Source organism: Zootoca vivipara, chromosome 9, assembly GCF_965207765.1.
Source record: "Zootoca vivipara chromosome 9, rZooViv2.hap1.1, whole genome shotgun sequence".
Taxonomy (NCBI): Eukaryota; Metazoa; Chordata; class Lepidosauria; order Squamata; family Lacertidae; genus Zootoca; species Zootoca vivipara.
Window position 1 is genome coordinate 60125282 of NC_142592.1, and position 18124 is coordinate 60143405.

The 18124-nt window shown below is 43.0% G+C and overlaps 1 protein-coding gene across 7 annotated transcripts in view; it reads left to right on the forward strand.

Moving 5' to 3' along the window:
- Positions 1-18124, forward strand: part of SOX5 (SRY-box transcription factor 5) — a 723673-nt gene that overhangs the window by 282903 nt on the left and 422646 nt on the right. For 2 of the 7 annotated variants that reach the window (XM_035127885.3, XM_060279177.2), the window contains exon 1: positions 3575-3712. The exons of 4 other annotated variants lie outside the window; for them this stretch is intronic. The gene's annotated coding sequence lies outside the window, so the exon portion shown is untranslated. Of the gene's footprint in view, positions 1-3474; positions 3713-18124 lie in introns of those variants that run through there. One more of the 7 variants, XM_088652472.1, reaches the window with a different exon arrangement.

The window sequence follows — 18124 nt, forward strand, 5'->3', positions numbered from 1 at the left end:
ACATGTTATTCCTCATCACAGACAGCCAAATGCCTTGTGTTCCCCTTTGGGTTGGGAGTGACACTTGCTTATTGGAAAGGCTGGCTTACCCATGTAGCTTCCTGACAACACAGAGGTAGTAACTGGGATTCCTTGCCTTGGCTCCTGTGCAAACTGCTCTTGGATCATGTTCAGTTTTCTGAGAAGCAAATTGGAGATGGTGCCCCAGGCATTGCAATAATAATACTCAAGCACAGTAGTTCGTTTCATCTTCAAAGCGCTGTACAAACACCAACTAATTAGAATTGTGTGTGGTTTTTTCCCCCTTCCCCTTCGTCTTCTAAAGACATAGTAGGATGAAGACGAGCTCTGGCTGTGAATTATACAGATAACGAAAATGCTTTCTAGTAAGTCCTTTCTCAGGAAGTTGTTTAGGAGACCTGGTAACCCCAGAGTGCCAGAGAGAGTCTTGTTGTGATTTGAAAACTGGCCAAGAGATGACAATGGAGTGAGAATTTGGGGGCGGCCAACTGAAGTGCAAGGTGAGCTGGCAGGTAGAATGTGCTGCAGACTCCAAGGTTCAAACACATGCATGAAAGCAAAGATCAGTTTATACAGCCAGTGGAATCAAGTGGTGAAACTTTTGCTGGACTGCGGAAGAGATGACTCAACATTCTTGCTAGAGACAATTTTGAGAGGCACATTTAGGAGATGTTTGGGGAAAGTGAAAGGTTAGCCAAATCACTGGTGGTTCAGATAGTCTGAGCAGGTTGTGACTGGGGGGGGGGGTTGTCAATTTCAGTTGCTCCCAGGTTCTCATTTTTCCAGTTCGGTTCTCCACATTGGTCTGTGAATTCCTTTCTTTTGTTAAAGTCCTCGTGAAAATTCATCAGAGGTTAAGTGCAAATTTCACCTAATATAAGTATGCACTTTTGCTTGATGTACACATTTTTGCAACCGTCCAACATTTCTCCGATGAAAACAAACATGTCCTAAGGAAAAGCAAGACATTCCGGGATCAAATCAGAAACTGGGATGGCTTCTGTAAATCTGGGACTGCCCCTGGAAAATAGGGACACTTGGAGAGTTTGCCATGAGACTCTGGGCTGCAGACCCATTTGGTGCAAGTCATTGTCTCATGGGAAGTAATGAATATTGGCCTTCAGTGGGCTGGAACTCACACCCAGTGAAAGTCAAGTTTGCAAGACTGACTAAGTGGTTCTTTGATTGCTTCTGAACCTCAGAAAACCACTTGACTTGGTTGACGTTTCATGTGATCAACTGGTTGGGGTCAACCTACTTGTCTAGAAAACATGATATCTACAGAAGCTTGAGTCCCAGGATCTTCCTTCCTTCCTTCCTAAATTAACCACTTTGGGTTTATTTAATGTAACAACAATGACAATCCAGTTAGTGAGATCCCAACAATCTTTGCTTAGTTATAGCTTATTAATTCAGCTCTAATAGATCACATGTATTAAAGAGTGAAGTATTCCCCACCAGCTACATTTTCCAGGAATTTCCGTTTTTACCTTTTAGATGCTAGTGACTCATGGAATCTAACTCAGGAATCTCAGAATTTCCACATAAGAACAATGCAGTTTTGCTAGGATCTTCTGACATTTGCATTTGTCATTAGAAGCTACCTCATCCAAAGGAAATATGTGTGTGACCTTTATAATGCTGTTTCTTGATGCTAAATAGGACACCTCTTTTGCAGTAAAGTATCAAGTGAGATCTGTGTAAATGGTGAAATCGTTTCACCATTGGAAGATATATGAAATCTGGTGTGATTTGGGAATGACATGACAATGGTGTGCTTGAGTTAACCAGGACGACTTCTGTAAATCTAGGACTGTCCCAGGAAAATAGGGACACCTGGAGGGTCTGTAAATGTATGGTGCAGATGTGACCACAATGTTCCCTGTGAGTTCAAAATTCACAAGGTGGGACTTGTGGATACAAAGCCACTCCCTATGTTGAGAATTTGCAAGTGAGATAAGAAGCCATAATAATAATAATAATAATAATAATAATAATAATAATAATAAATAAATTAGAGGTGGGTTCCAAGGAAGGCACAGCCTCATTAATCTCTGGTATTCTGGTATAGGAAGCTCCACAAAATTCCAAGGTAATATTATTATTCTAGATAGCAACCTCAAAAATAAATAAATCAGTGGGTGGTAGTGGAAGGTCCCTCCTCCTCCTCCTCCTCCTCCTCCTCCTCCTCCTCCTCCTCCTCCTCTGCCGATCACTCATAGCCAAGTAAGATTGTCTTCCATAAACATGGTTTTAACAATGAGTCCGTAAGTGACTGTGGAGGCCAATTCTGGATCCACACATCTTTCCACAGTGGGGACATTGGTTTCCAGCATAGCTGCCAAGTTTTCCCTTTTCTCGCGAGGAAGCCTATTCAGCATAAGGGAAAATCCCTTAAAAAAAGGGATAACTTGGCAGCTATGGTTTCCAGGCGCGAGTTGATCACTGTGTGGATTTGCCAAGCGTGCCTTCCTCTTAGCATGTTTCTCCCTTGCGTCCTGAGATCGAGTTTTTTAAAAGCCCATGACACCTTTGGTAAAGGCTGTTCCCAGTGTTTCCCAGTTGTCGGTGTTTATAGTACAATTTTTAGGTTTGCCTTGAGAGGGTCTTTAAACCTCTTTTGTTGACCACCAGCATTACGCTTTCCATTTTTTTAGTTCGGAATAGAGTACTTGCTTTGGAAGATGATCATCAGGCATCCGCACAACATGACCAGTCCAACAAAGTTGATGTTGAAGAATCATTGCTTCAACACTAGTTATCTTTGCTTCTTCCAGTGCACTGGTATTAGTTCGCCTGTCTTCCCAAATAATGTGTAAAATTTTTTGGAGACACCGTTGATGGAATCTTTCGAGGAGTTGGAGATGGCGTTTATAAGTGGTCCATGTTTCACAAGCATATAGTAAGGTTGGTAGTACAATAGCTTTGTAAACAAGCACTTTGGTTTCCCTGTGAATGTCCCGGTCCTCAAACACTCTGCACTTCAATCGGGAAAGCCACACTCGCAGCGCTCAGGCGATGCTGGATTTCGGCATCAATGTTGGCCCTTGTGGAAAGGTAACTGCCTAGGTAGGAGAAGTGATCAACATTTTCCAACGTTACACCACTGAGTTGGATTTGTGGTGGTGCAGAATGGTTATTTTGTACTTGTTTTTTGCACTTTGGTTTTTGGGATGTTGAGTGATAGGCCACTACACATTGCTAGCAGGTTGGAGATGGCCATGGATTTGCTTTCCAGATACGCAGACCATGGAGTTCACTTTTCGCTCAACAGGGCCCCCGATGTATTGTGCGTGCTTTATCTTGTTCTCTGCTTATGTAAACCCCACTTGAAAAACACAAAGCAAAATTGGGGTTGAAGTCCCAATTGTGTCAATACGCTCAAATGATGTGGCAAGGTTGGGTTGCAAAATTTGATTTGTTATAGAGAAGAAAAGGACGGGCCCTGGGGTTAGTGAGGCCTTGGCTTGACAAGAGAGTCTGCCATTGCCTGTCTGGGGAGAGAAAGCACACTCTGTGTGGGATTTCCATCCGCCTTTCTCACTTTTCCCGGGCTCCTCATGCTGCTGTCACTGTCCCCAGTGACGGAGCAGAAAAAACAAAGCAGCGAGAAGAAGAGAGATTGGGGCAAGTGACGCTCCTCGGTAGTCCATCGCATTATCACAGGTGAAGAAGAAAAAGAAGCACCCAGGTAATGTTGTCTTGGCAAAAAGTGTTACTGGGAGGGTTTCTAAGATGTGGGTGATATAATGGAGATGAAGTCTGTCCTGTGTTTCTGCCCTTGCATAATGCATTCAACAGTTGTTGCTCCCCCTGCCCCCTGCCCCCCCTCCCGTTCTCAGGCAGAAAGTGGGGAAAGTATGTTGTCTGCTCTGGAAGACACAGTGGGCCAGTGTTGATAATACTTAACATTTAAACAGTGCTTTCAGTTATTCAAAGCACTTCAGGTACATTATATTGTTAGCATCTTCACAACAACTCTTTAAGGTAGGAGAGCATTATAATCCCCTTATCAAAGACTGGGGGAATGGGGGAACTGAGACTGAGACTGAGACTGAGAAAGAATGGCTGCTTAAGCAAGTTTCTTTTTATTTCTTTTTAAATTATTTTCTTACATATACACCAGTGGCTATTAACCCTGATGGCTATTAACTAGATATCTAGTTGGCTGCTGTGAGAACAGGATGCTGGTCTCCGAAAATAAGCCATACCCCCCCCCCAAATATGCCATACTCCGAAAATAAGCCATACCCCGAAAATAAGCCATAGTGTTAGGCAGTTTAATCTTGTAGGTTAAACTGTACCATACATAATAATAATAATAATAATAATAATAATAATAATAATAATAATAATAATAATAAAGACATCCCCTGAAAATAAGCCACCATGTGTGTGTTTTTTGAGGAAAAATAAAAATAAGACGGTGTCTTATTTTTGGAGAAACACGGTAGATGAGACACTTGCAACAGGCTGTGCTTGTGTCCTTATCTCACCTTTCTTCCATCCTGGAAACATTATTATTATTATTATTATTATTATTATTATTATTATTATTATTACTGTTTTACCCCGCCCATCTTACTGGGTTCCGCCAGCTACTCTGGGCGGCTTCCAACAGATATAAAAACATATAAAAACATTAAACATTAAGAAAAATCTTCCCAACTTCAGATGTCTTCTAAAGGTTTTATAGTTACTTAGCTCCTTGACATCTGATGGGAGGACATTCCGCAGGGACGGCGCCACCACCGATAAGGCCCTCTGCCTGGTTCCCTGTAACTTCACTTTTCACAGTGAGGGAACCACCAAAAGACCCTCAGAGCTGGATATCAGCGTCCAGGCTGAATGATGGGTGTGGAGACGCTCCTTCAGTTATACAGGGCTGAGGCTGTTTAGGGCTTTAAAAGTCAGCACCAACATTTTCAATTGTACTCGGAAATGTGCTGGAGCCAGAGGAGGTCTAAGTAAGATACATGTGGTTCTTCCTAGGTGCCCTCCCATCCGAGCATGGACCAGACCTAGACCTGCTTAGCTGCAGCAAGGTGGTGGCCTCGTGGTACCATAAGTTCATACCATGGTTCCTAGAACAGGAAAGATTTGAACCTGAGCCTTACTGATTCATATTCCCAGTCTCTTAGCTTATAGACTGCATCACCTTTCTTTGTGAATACAGATGACCATTCAGCAAGCAGTAAGCATTATCAGTGACTTAAAAGAAAAGTCGAAACAAAATAAAATTATTCCTTCCAGTAGCGCCTTAGAGACCAGTTGGTCTCTAAGGTGCTACTGGAAGGAATTTTTTTTATTTTATTTCGACTACGGCAGACCAACACAGCTACCTACAATAAAATAAAATAAAATAAAACTACCTAATAACTGATAAATATGACCCAGGTGGCACTGTGGTTAAACCACTGAGCCTAGGGCTTGCTGATCAGAAGGTCGGCAGTTCGAATCCCTGTGACGGGGTGAGCTCCTGTTGCTCGGTCCCAGCTCCTGCCAACCTAGCAGTTCGAAAGGACATCAAAATGCAATTAGATAAATAGGAACCGCTACAGCGGGAAGGTAAACAGCGTTTCCATGTGCTGCTCTGGTTTGCCAGAAGCGGCTTTGTCATGCTGGCCACATGACCTGGAAGCTATACGCCGGCTCCCTTGGCCAATAATGTGAGATGAGCGCGCAACCCCAGAGTCGGTCATGACTGGACCTAATGGTCAGGGGTCCCTTTACCTTTACCTTTATTATCCTTGTGCGTGCTTCATAGAGAGTGGTCTGTAATGGCGTCTCCAATAACCTGCCAAATGGTGAGGAGAGTTTTGCTGATTTTGAACTGGATGCTGAAGACTTGATTGCTATGTGCAAGACTTTTGGCAGAACAATTGAGAAAGCGGGCAGGCCAGCAGGTCACATGCAAACAACAGCAAGTGCAAAGGTCTGCATTTGCCTCATATCAGGTGTAAACAAGGTTTTGTTTTCTTTTCCAGCCGGAACTCAGTTCTGGCACCTCTCAGGTGGGCACCATCACCTTTCTAACAGAAAGAGGGAGGTGTTCGTGGTGAGTTCTGGCACCTCTTTTTCTAGAAAAATAGCACAGGGTGTATTTTATTTTATTTTTTTTAAAAGCCCTACCATTGGTAGGTTGGTGGTATATTTCTTCCCAATGATCTAGTATACTCTTAGCTTAATACTTATGCTCCCATCAGTTTTGGATTGCAAAAAAAAAAAAAAAGCTCTATCTACTTTGAGGGCACTTCTAATGAGTTAATTATGATGAGCAAAATACAGGCTTGGTGGATCCAATGGCCCTTTGTGCTGGCAACAAAAAACGGCCCCTGTAGGAACCATGAGCTGGGTCTCAAATTGGAACAGTGGCACATGGGTCATAATTCCAGCATTGGCATCTGATTCCAGAACTGACACGGCAACTCTGCTTCTAATGGGAATTTTCAGATTCAGGCTGTGACACAGATGTGGCCTTGGACCATGTCACTGAGTCTCGCCATCTTATTCTCCAGAAGGCTGCAAGTTTCATAGGAAAGTTGGGACGTCATTTTTTCTGCGGCTAAAGGCTGGGTGTATGTTTGTGTGAGCTGAAGTGGCATGGCCTTGCTTCATAGGAGCTGCCTTCTTTTTCTTTATTTGGAACATGGGAGACTGTTCTAAGTTAGATCCTTGTTCCATCTAGCTCAGTTCTCTCTATTCTGAATGGTAGGAGCCTCCGAGGGCATCAGGCAGGTGGACATTCCCAGCTCTACCTGGAGATTTCAGGGATTGAACCCAGGGACTTCTTCATGGAAAACTCTGCCACTGAGCTTCACATAGCCTTTCCCCATATTTATTCGTCACTTTCTACAGAATTATCTCAAAGCAACCTGCAGAATATTTTAAGCTTCCAAACAACTTGGCAACATTAAAAACAACAACAACAAATACACTTAATCAGCCTAAAATAAAGCAAAAGGTTTCTAAAGGTGTTCGTCCAAGCCTGAAAAGGATGAATTCTATCCCACCACACTAAAAAAATGAGCACCAAAAACTGAACATAAATGATATTGCAGTACGGTCAGTGTTAAGACTCCCAAACCCTGGTGCATAAGAAGATGACAATGGACACATCCACACGTGGCTTCCCCCAAAGAACCCTGGGAACTGTAGTTGTTAAAGGAGCTGGAAATCCTACTCCTGTAGAGGGTGAACTACAATACCCAGGATTATTTGGAAGCCCTGAGACTGATTTGAAGGAGGCACACAGAGAAGGACCTGGCTGGGGAAACCCAGCCAGATGGCCAGGGTATAAATAATAATATATTATTATTATTATTATTATTATTATTATTATTATTATTATTATTATTATATATTATATGATGATAATTGTAGGGTCCAGGTAGGTTCTTGTGGGAAGAGGCAGTCTTTGAGGTTTTTATTTATTCGATTATTATCTTACTATTCCTCAAAAGACATCAGGGTGGTGTTCATTGTTCCCAGCCCCTTATTTCACTGTTGCAACAACCCTCTGGTGTAGGTTAAATGCATCGTGAGAGTGATTGCAGTTTAAATAGAAACCCTATACATCTCACTGTAGGGGGGAAGGATGGAACCAGTGTGCTGTTCAGCTGCAAACCATTAATGAGCAACATTGTTGTTGTTGTTGTTGTTGTTGTTGTTGTTGTTGTTGTTGTTGTATTCTTAATATGTTTCTATATAAACTGCTTTGAGATTTATTTATTTTAAGTGGTATAATGCTTCGCCAATAAACACAAAAAAATCAGAGCTCCAGCTGTCTCTCCTTATAGTTTTTATGTTAAAATTGGGCAACCCTCCAAGTGGATCAGAGATGGGGAAGCTGTGGACTTCCAGGTCTTGTGCGACTCCAACTCTCACCAGCCGCAGCCAGTATGGCCAATGGTCAAGGTTGGCGAGAGTTGTTTGAGTCCAACACCATCTGGAGAGCCACGGATTCTTCATCCTTGAAGCAGAACACTATCCTCTGCCAGCAGGACACAAGACATGTTTGAGTCTCTAGGGCCCTAGTGCAACACTCTGAACTTGGCCAGGGTTTTCTCATTAACTATAAAGGTACCATGAGCTTCTTGGGCTCTGTGTTTTTGTGTGGATTGTCAGGTCAGGAGAGGCCCCTTTCAAAGTGCTGTACAAGACACTTGAAGGCAAAAAAGGGGCTTCTGGTGTCATATCGTGATGGCTGGTGATGGACAAGTGAGTGACTCCACCCAGCTATCGAATTTGATTCATAAGGGGTGGGGCAGAAAACCATCTGATCCACCGACCAGATCCAGTTCACCACTCCCAGGTTAGACTATGACAGAATCCAGTGCATTTAAGGGCATGGCAGAGAGAGAGAGAGAGAGAGAGAGAGAGAGAGAGAGAGAGAGAGAGAGAGAGAATGTAGATAACTGGCTATTTCATACAGGATTTTTTCATGGCCCTGGGTTCTGCATTACCTCTCCTCTCTCACCTTACATAGCAAGTTATTTGCCCAAAACATGGAATTCAGTGGTCTTTGTATGGACGTTGTTCATATCATTCACCTAGCAATTCGGCCAAGGCTGTCGGTCAACAAGCATGCAATGTGTGGAGAGGGCTGGGCTGCAGTGACTAGTTCTTCCCGTCACCAGCGTGAGAAGTTCATCAACTTCTGAAGCCTTGCCCAACAGAGACTGGAGCAGAAACAATACTTTTTTTTCTGGCGCAGAAATGAGAGTTTTTATTTTTCCACAACTTTTGATCTGCTTCAAACTAAGAGGGTTTATTTCAACATGACGACGGCACCCACCTAACCCCCCGCCCGCCCGCAAGCTTCGTGTTGCAATCCAGACTAGGCTGCTGATTCCTCCTTTTTGCAAGGCTGTCGGAAGGAAGGCTAATTTAGAGCAATCCCACCAATTCACAAAGAGGTCATTAGGTAGGCGGAAGTCCCTGGCAGGTTATGAACCAGACAGTCTCTGCAAAGGAAGGTCAAGGGGTGAGCCTTCTGTTTACTGAGTCTCTAAACGGTAAGCGTCTGACTCAATATGTAGCCATTATCCACGGCGAGACCCCCATTTCTCAGCGATGCAGGGTTGAGGTGCCATATATGGGCCCATTCAGAACCCCCTCAAAACACCAAGTCAATAAAAGAACTCCCCCTTTTTCTCTGCACTCCGAAATGAATTGACTATCCCTTTAAACTACTGGAGAATTTTACTGCTGGAAGCTGTTTAACAGGCATAGAGCTGGGTGCTTAATTGTGTCAACAATTATTCACACATTAGCACCATCTCTTCCTTCAGGTTTGTACAGCAATGATTCGTGAAAGTAAGTTGATCATATTCATCATAAATAAAATTAGCTTTGGGCAAAGTTTGTATTTGACAGGAAGGGGAAAAGGGGGGGGTTGTTGAAATTAAATCCTCAGCTGTGTAAGTAGCTTGTCCGCTTCTGAAATCTGTTAACTGAAAAATGTGTTGAGTGTAGGGAAGTAAATTGGGATATGCATGCATGTGTTTGTTTCTAATAGAAGGGCACATTCATGCAGAATGCAGATCAATTTGCAAAATCATATAATATTAGCAATAATGTGGTAAAGAATAATTACTTTGGAAAACACTTTCCTAGTGTGCCTTTCCATGGGTGCATTTGTAGCCAGGTTTTCAAGCAGAAGCATTTTAGTGCACAAAAACATAAAGAATAGCTTTGCTGGATCAGACCCAAGGCCAACTTGTCTAGCATCCAATTCTCACACTGGCCAGCCAGATACCTGTGGGAAGCCTAAATGCATGGCATCTGCACAACAGTGCTCTCCCCAACAACTTGTATTCCATACCTTCTGATATTTCTCCGATGAAAATAGGGGTGTCCTGTTCCAGAATAGGAATAAGAATAATACCCTACCCATCTGACTCGGTTGCCCCAGCCACTCTGGGTGCCTTCCGACATATATAAAAGCATAATAAAACATTAAACATTAAAAACTTTCCTATACAGGGCTCCCTTCAGATGTCTTCTAAAGGTTTGTATCTCCTTGGAGTTGCAAAACTCCATACCCTCCAACATTTCTCTAATGAAAATAGGAACATCCTAAGGAAAAGCAGGGCATTCTGGGACCAAATCAGAAACTTAGAGACTTCTGTAAACCTGAGATTGTCCCTGGAAAATAGGGACACTTGCAGGGTCTGGTATTCAGAGGCATAATGTTTCCGTTACTGAAGTTAATGTATAGCCGTGGTGGCTGGTAGCCACTGATAGCACTGATCACTCCATGAATTTGTTTAAACCCATTTTGAAGCCACCCAAGCTGGCAGTAAGGGACCCAGGTGGCGCTGTGGTTAAACCACTGAGCCTAGGGCTTGCTGATCAGAAGGTCGGCGGTTTGAATCCCTGTGACGGGGGGAGCTCCCGTTGCTTGGTCCCAGCTCCTGCCAACCTAGCAGTTCGAAAGCACGTCAAAATGCAGGTGGATAAATAGGAACTGCTACAGCGGGAAGGTAAACGGCGTTTCCATTTGCTGCTCTGGTTTGCCAGAAGCGGCTTTGTCATGCTGGCCACATGACCTGGAAGCTGTACGTTGGCTCCCTCGGCCAATGATGCGAGATGAGCGCGCAACCCCAGAGTCAGTCACGACTGGACCTAATGGTCAGGGGTCCCTTTACCTTTAAGCTGGCAGTGGTCATCACTGCAGCTTGTGACACTGAATTCCACATGAAGACTTCCTTTTGTCTGTCCATAATCTCCCACTTTCTTTGGCTGACCCCAGGTTCTGGTATTACGAGAGGGAGAGAAGCATATCCTTACTCACTTTCTCTAAGTCGCATAGAGTTTTTCTACACCTCTTTCATCGCCCCCCTTACTTGCCTTTCCCCCTGACGTAAAAAGCCCAAAACTTTGTCACCTTTCCTCATAGGGGAGAGTTGCTCCAGCCCCTTAATAATTTTGGTCGCCCTCTTCTGCACCTTTCCCAGCTCTACAATATCCTTTGCAAGTTGCGGGAGACCAAAACTGTGCACGGTATATTCCAACAAGTGTGCTTGCATCCCAGATTTGTACAACGGCATTATGACGCTGGCAGTTTTTATTCTCAATCCCTTTTTCGAATGATCTCTAACATGGAATTTGTCTTCATCGCAGCTGCTGCACACTGGGTTGACATTTGGAGAAATCTGGGTCGACATTCAGTTCTCTATCATCTGCAGTGCCCATTTGATTTAATCCTCACTGAACTGGCAGGGAAGACGGTGCAGAAGGGCAGACTATAATATCACGGCTCAATTTGCTCCTGGGCTGGCTGCAGATTGAGTTAGTGGCGCTTAGGTACCACTGAAATCAGTGTGAAAAGTTCGTGGAAACTTAAGCCCCGTTGATTTTGCTGGGTACAAAGCGCAACTAGCTTTGCCTGGATCCAGCCCTCTGTATTTCAGAGTGCAGATGTGCACATGGCTTTAAACGTGCACTTTCCCAAAGCAATCCCAAAATATATAAGGTCTCTTCATAGGTTCAAAACAATGTGGGGGTGTAAAGTGTTTAGGGACAGTGGTTGTTGTGAGCACAGGGCACCCCAGATGTAACCCCCCTCCCCCCCCTGTGTTGAGTTGGAAAGTCTGACTTTTACAGTGTGTGTTTTTGCATATACCCATATTATTTCACACTGGTTAGATTTTTTTAAAATAGAAAATGAATGTGTATAAATATGCTCAGAAGTAAGGAACTGGGGAAGAAATGCAGTTCATTTCACATTTAAAGGCAAAACCTACCTAAAATTGCACTTTCCCCAAAAACCACCCAAACCGAAATGCAGCCAGCCTTAAAATTCACACCTCTCCAAATTTTCCAATTCAGTCTGCCAGCCAAGAAATGTATACAAAGAAAGATATATGTATGCATTGTATCAGGGGAAATTGCTTAGCAATGTATGTATATTAGGCAAAATTGCACTAAATATAATCTGTTTAGGAAAATTCACACTAAAACACAGGTGAATTTTCAGGAGGGCTTTATTCCCCCCCAAAATAAAATTTGCAAGCTGAAGTAGTGGAAATGTGGAGAACTGAAGATTGGAAAAATTAGATACTGAAGGGAACAGACACCACCCGATTCTCTTATCCCTACTTAGAGACCCAGTGTGGTGTAATGGTTAGAGTGTTAGACTAGGACCTATGAGACCAGGGTTTGAATCCCTACTCAGCCATGAAGCTCACAGGGTGACCTTGGGCCAGTGACTGCCTCTCGGCCTAACCTACTTCCCAGGGTTCTTGTGGAGATTAAATGAGGAGTTCCTTGGAAGAAAAAGGCAGTATATAAATGTAATGAATAATAAAAAATAATAAATGGAGAACTAGAGGGCACCAGGTTGGCTCCTACAGAAAAATCCTAAACATGCTTTAAAATGCCCTTTGTTCCTCCTTCTGCCTGTTACTCCACATCTCGCAGATGCTTTTGTGCTTGTATGTTTAGAAATCTGCATTATTATTATTTTTTAATCAGAAAACATAATCTTTTGCACAATTAAGCAGAGCCCTGTTCAAATACAGTGGTACCTCTACTTACGAATTTAATGCGTTCCAAACGCACATTTGTAAGTAGAAAAAAATTGTAAGTCGAATCCCATAGGAATGCATTGGGAGAAAAAATTCGTAAATCGAAGCAACCCTATCTAAAAATTTGTAAGTAGAAAAAATCCTATCTAAACTGCATCCAAGATGGCGGACGGAGCTCCATTTGTAAGTAGAAAAATTCGTAAGTAGAGTTATTTGTAAGTAGAGGTACCACTGTAATGCAATCTTAAACATGTCTGTTTATCAGGGTATATACCATGAGGCTAACTGAGTTGACCTCAGGTGGCAGGATCCCCAGGGGCAGCAGATGCCAATGTCAATCTTCCTCCTCATGCCTTGTTCCTGATAACAATCTTCACTTGCCCCTTCTTCCCTGGAGGGGAGTGGGTGCACGCCCCGTTTGGGGTTTGCCTCAGGTGCTGAAATGCCTTGGGCCAGCCCTGCTGTTTAGGAACAAGATCCTGGAGTTGGGAGGGGGCTAGATACCTCGATGGAGATGTTGACCCAGAGTGCAATAGCTGTGAATGGAAGGTGAATTCCATGCTAGAGATCATTAAGAAAGGAACTGAAAACGATACTGCCAATATCATAATGCCGTTATACAAATCTATGGCGTACTGTGCACAGTTCTGGTTTGATTGCAACTATATTTTTTAAGCCCCTGGTAGATGATGGGGAAAGTGGTGGAGAGTAGAAGAATTCAGCATTCAGGCTGCCACATCCCCACTGGGGAAAAAAAAACAAAGACATTGACTTGGCAACATAAATTTTCATTCGTGGATGACCTTTTGGAGCAAAATATGAGGTTTTAGCCAACTAAGTACTACTCAGAGAAGACCGATTGAAATAAAAGGCCCTAAGTTAGCCACTGCTATCATTATCAGTGGGTCTTCTCTGAGTAAAGCTAGTACAGGATACAATCCATCATCTGGCCTTGGTTCAAAACTTTTTTGAAGTCCTGATGCCTAGCAGAGATTTAAGCATGTGCATAAATCTCTGGCTGAAATTAAACGAGACTGAAATGCATGGAGTTTTCAGGCGGATTGCGCCTTAAATATTTTGTTGTTCTTGTCGGTTTACCTCCCCAATGCAGAGCTTTTTTGGGGACGGAGCTTGTTGAAAGTTCAGATAAGCAGTAAAATAAATGCCGCTTGTTGTTAAATTTTTCAAACAGCTCTGGAAAGAGCTTGATCTGTGGAGGGAAGAAATGGCCAAAGGTAAATAAAAATGTGTGGTCCTTGAGAGAGTCATAATTGTGTACAGTCTGCATCCTTTCTCTGTACAGTTTATTCCGATAATTTTGACAACCCCCCCCCCCTTCTATTATATATACGACACGCACACATGGTGCAGGAGTAGATAAAAACTGCTGTGTCTCTAATATTATCAGTCGAGGGGAGGTGGGGTGAAGAGTAGAATATGGACATCTGTTTAACAATTTCCTTTTGTTAGAAGGATCATAGACACACTGTTGCCTGCCTGTTGCACTCAATCAAAATGAATAAAATGCTGGGTTTCTTTTTTTTCTTTAAAAAAAGAGGGGGAGGGGAGAAAATCAGGCGGAAGAGAGCCTTAAAGTATCTGCTTACACTTTTCTGTTTTAATTTCAGCAGCGTGATGATGAGGGAGAATCCCTTGGGCTTGGGTCAGAGGGGAGGGCCGGGAGATTTCCGTATAACAGTAAAGGGAAGGTTTTGTTTTATTTCCTCGCTACGGGCCCGGGAGAACTAAACAGCAGTCGTAACTAATTGTAGCTCACTTAGGAAAGTCTTAATTAGCGTTTGCCACACATGGTCGCCAGATGTGCTGGACGGGCGGGGGGGGGCATGTGAAGAACAAGCTAACATACTTAAACCTAATAATCTGCCTTTTGTTTTCTGAGCTATTGTGTTGGGGAGGGCAGGAATGGGGAAGGGGGGGAGGGAGAAACCCTGGCTGCTTTTTTGATGCACTCAGTCCCCTTTTGGCTGAATGGAATGCCTTGTCTTCTGTTCCTTCCTAGGGAAACACACGCAGAAATCCCCAAGACCCATTGAAAGGATATTTTTATAGCTATCAGTGACCCATTCTTCTGCTGAACAAGGGGGAAATTATTTGGGACAGGGACGCTGGCAATGTGCTGCCCCTGCTGGTTGTTTTAAGGTGGTGGATTCGGTTTTGGGAGGCTTGCATTTTTCTGCTTGAGGGCTGCATTACCTTCCGGGTGACTTTTGAGGGGCCACATATTAATGGTGGGCGGGGTCAGAAGTAAAAAGGGGGTGTTGCAACAAATGCAAATTTCAGCTTTGTACAGTAGGCTGGTTTCTACACACACACACACACACACACACACACACACACACACACACCCCTCTGTCTTCCATTCAGGCAGGCAACAGGGATTGGCATAAAGGACACAGGCAGGCAGGCAGGAAGGCAGAAACAGAGCCAGTAAGACATGTGGCCTGCGGAGAGTTTTCAGGGCCAGATAAGAAGATGTGTTGGGGGCCGTATTCAGCTCCAGAACCTGAGGTTCCCCACCCTTGCTGTGGACTCTCAAGATATTGATTAGGCTCTAAAGATGTCAACCCAATTAAGCAGAGAAATATTTCCACTATATAAACCAAATGAAAACCCAAGGATATGAGAGAGAGAGAGAGAGAGAGAGAGAGAGAGAGAGAGAGAGAGAGAGAGAGAGAGAGAGAGAGAGAGAGAGAGAGAGAAGGGGGGAGCGGAATGCAACAACACACTACCCCTGATTAATTCGAGGCTCATGTTGTATTAATAACGCCAAACAAAGAACAAAAGGAAATTGTTATGCGAATTGCAGCCCTCCCAGGCCAGACAAAGGTCAAATCACAGGATTTCAATTTCATCCGGACTCGTCCGGACTGTAGTAAGAAGAAGATGGGTTTAAAGCAACATACAAAAAATAGGCTCTCTTCGCATGCAAACCATAAACCATGGCTTAACATGGCATGTGAATCAGTGCCCATGGTTTGTTTCTTGTCTAGCAAAGAATGAATTTAACAATAAGGGTTTGTTTGGAGAGAAACAAACAACGAGAGCTGATTTAGTAATGGTATCTTGCTCTTGCCTCAAGGAAGGAGTGATTTCGCAACATGCAAAAGTACTGTTCATTCAGATTAAACCAAGGCTTGTGGTTTACTGTGACATGTGGACATGGTCATGGACATAAAATATCTGCTGGTTAGATAAGTGTGAGAAATTTTGCCAGCCTTACTGAAACCGCAATAGCTGCTTCAAACTTCTCTAGGTTTGTTTCCCAGCAAGAGTCTTCCAATTCATTTCGAAGTCCAATTCTGTTTTGTGAATCTGCCACCCCAATGCTTCTGACCTCTTCATTTTGGTGGTCAAAGCGAAATTATTCAGACTGCTTTCAAAATTCTTCAGAAGTTTCACTTGATGACAAACTTTTATCTAACACAGGGCAGGGAAACGCATATCATCATCATCATCATCATCATCATCATCATCATCATCATCATCATATTAAGTTGCAGAAACACGGCCAGCAGTCTCTTAACTTGTAGGTTGCATTCCCATTCTTCCATTTCCATGTCTAGATAGAAGGGTAGGAATTTGGCTATCTTTGTAGAAGGCCAGGCAAAGGCCATGGTTTGTTTCCAAGCTAAGTTCAAAATGCTGGTTTTTAGCATTAAAGCACTTCATGGTTTGGGATCTTGGTTCATGAAGGATCTCCTTTCCACAGGTGCCTTGAGGTCATGATTAGATACCCTTCTCTAAGTGCCCCACCAAAATAATAATAATAATAATAATAATAATAATAATAATAATAATAATAATAATAATTTATTATTTATACCCCACCCATCTGGCTGGGTTTCCCCAGCCAATCTGGGCGGCTTCCAACAAAATATTAAAATACAATGGTCTGTTAAACATTAAAAGCTTCCCTAAACAGGGCTGCCTTCAGATGTCTTCTAAAAGTCTGGTAGATGTTTTTTCTTTGACATCTGGTAGGAGGGTGTTCCACAGGGCATGTGCCACTACCAACCAGGTCTTTCCAAACAGTGCCCTCTGCTGACACTCTGGAATAGTTACCTGACTAGGCAAGAACATGGATGCATTTTAGTGAGTTTTAACAAAATCACATACCGTAGTAATACAGATAATTGAACCTAAGATTGGCAAACGTAGAAATGGAGAGAACCTGAAACAGACCAATTCACTCATCCTTGTTCTTCATGCAGGGCTGCCATTGTTCATTGAAGGTCCTGGAACTTTTTTTGGAAGTGAAAATCTCCTTTATGCTCAGTTAGATTCCCGATCCATTTGGGCCAGGATTGAATTTAAATCTGGTGGAGGGAGAGCAACTGACAGAAACTATAAACTGACAGATTCCCCCCCCCCAAGGGGTCCCAAGCTATATAAGGCTTTAGAGGAACGGGAGGACGTCGTCTCTTGCTTCTTGCTTCAGGCAACCAAATGTCTTGGGCCGCTAGGTCGAGTCCTTCCCATATTTCCCCCTTGTGAACTCCTTCTCCTTCTTCTCCGCTTCAGAATGAGTCTCTGAATTAGTTGCCAGTCAAAGGAAGGCAAAGTTGGTAGGAGAGTCTCCTCAGTGCTGCTTCCCTCAAGCCGCTGTATACTTTCCATTGATTTTGAAGTTCCTCAAATCCTTAACTGGGAGCATCCTTGCGTGGGTTTGACCTTGGGGCTCCAGACTAAGCAGATATTAACTTTAAAGGAAAATTGTCCCTCTAATGAAGTCAATTTAATTCCCGCTATTTCAAATATCGGGCTTATTTCCTTTTTAGCCGTGGAGGAGCAGACGCTCTGCAGACAATGAAAGCCATTTTAAACTTGCTAAACTCTATGAAATAGATGTGTACTGCTAATTAATGTATGTGTGGAATTGTAATTATGTCATCCTGAGGGATTTACAAAATAGAATCTAGTTAAAATTTGATTCAATCTTCAATCACTCACAGGAGGCGCGCAAATTATCATTCGTTTAGTGCTCTCTGATTTCAGTTCTAAAGGTAATCCAGAAAAGGGGAAAGGGTTTTTTTTCATTTTGTTCTCTTTGGAATTATTTAAAGACTAATATCCCTTAATTACTGTATTGTGCCACTAAAGCAGCTACAATCGGGACAGAGCTAAAAGTTCAATGCTGAGGCAAGGAACCAAATGTGGGCCTCTAAAACTCTCCCCAGGTGACACCATTTCTATGCTCTCTTCCACTGTGTTTGGATCAGGGAGACCTGGGTTCAAGTCCAGGTGAGCCATAAAGTTGAGCTTGATCCAATCTCTCTGCTTTCTTACTCTTAAAATATACTGCTCTTCAGCAGGGCTGGGTAACATCCAGCTTTCAACATTGTGATATATCACCAGCTAACTATCGTGATATACCAATATATCATGATGTCTAAAATAAGGATGTAACTATGTACCTACGAACAGTAGGGCTGGGCAATATCTGGTTTTCAACTTTGTGATATACCACCAGCTAAACATTGCAATATTCTGATATATCACATTGTCTGAAAAAAGGATGGGGCTATTATATAAAGGCATTGGCTGGCTTC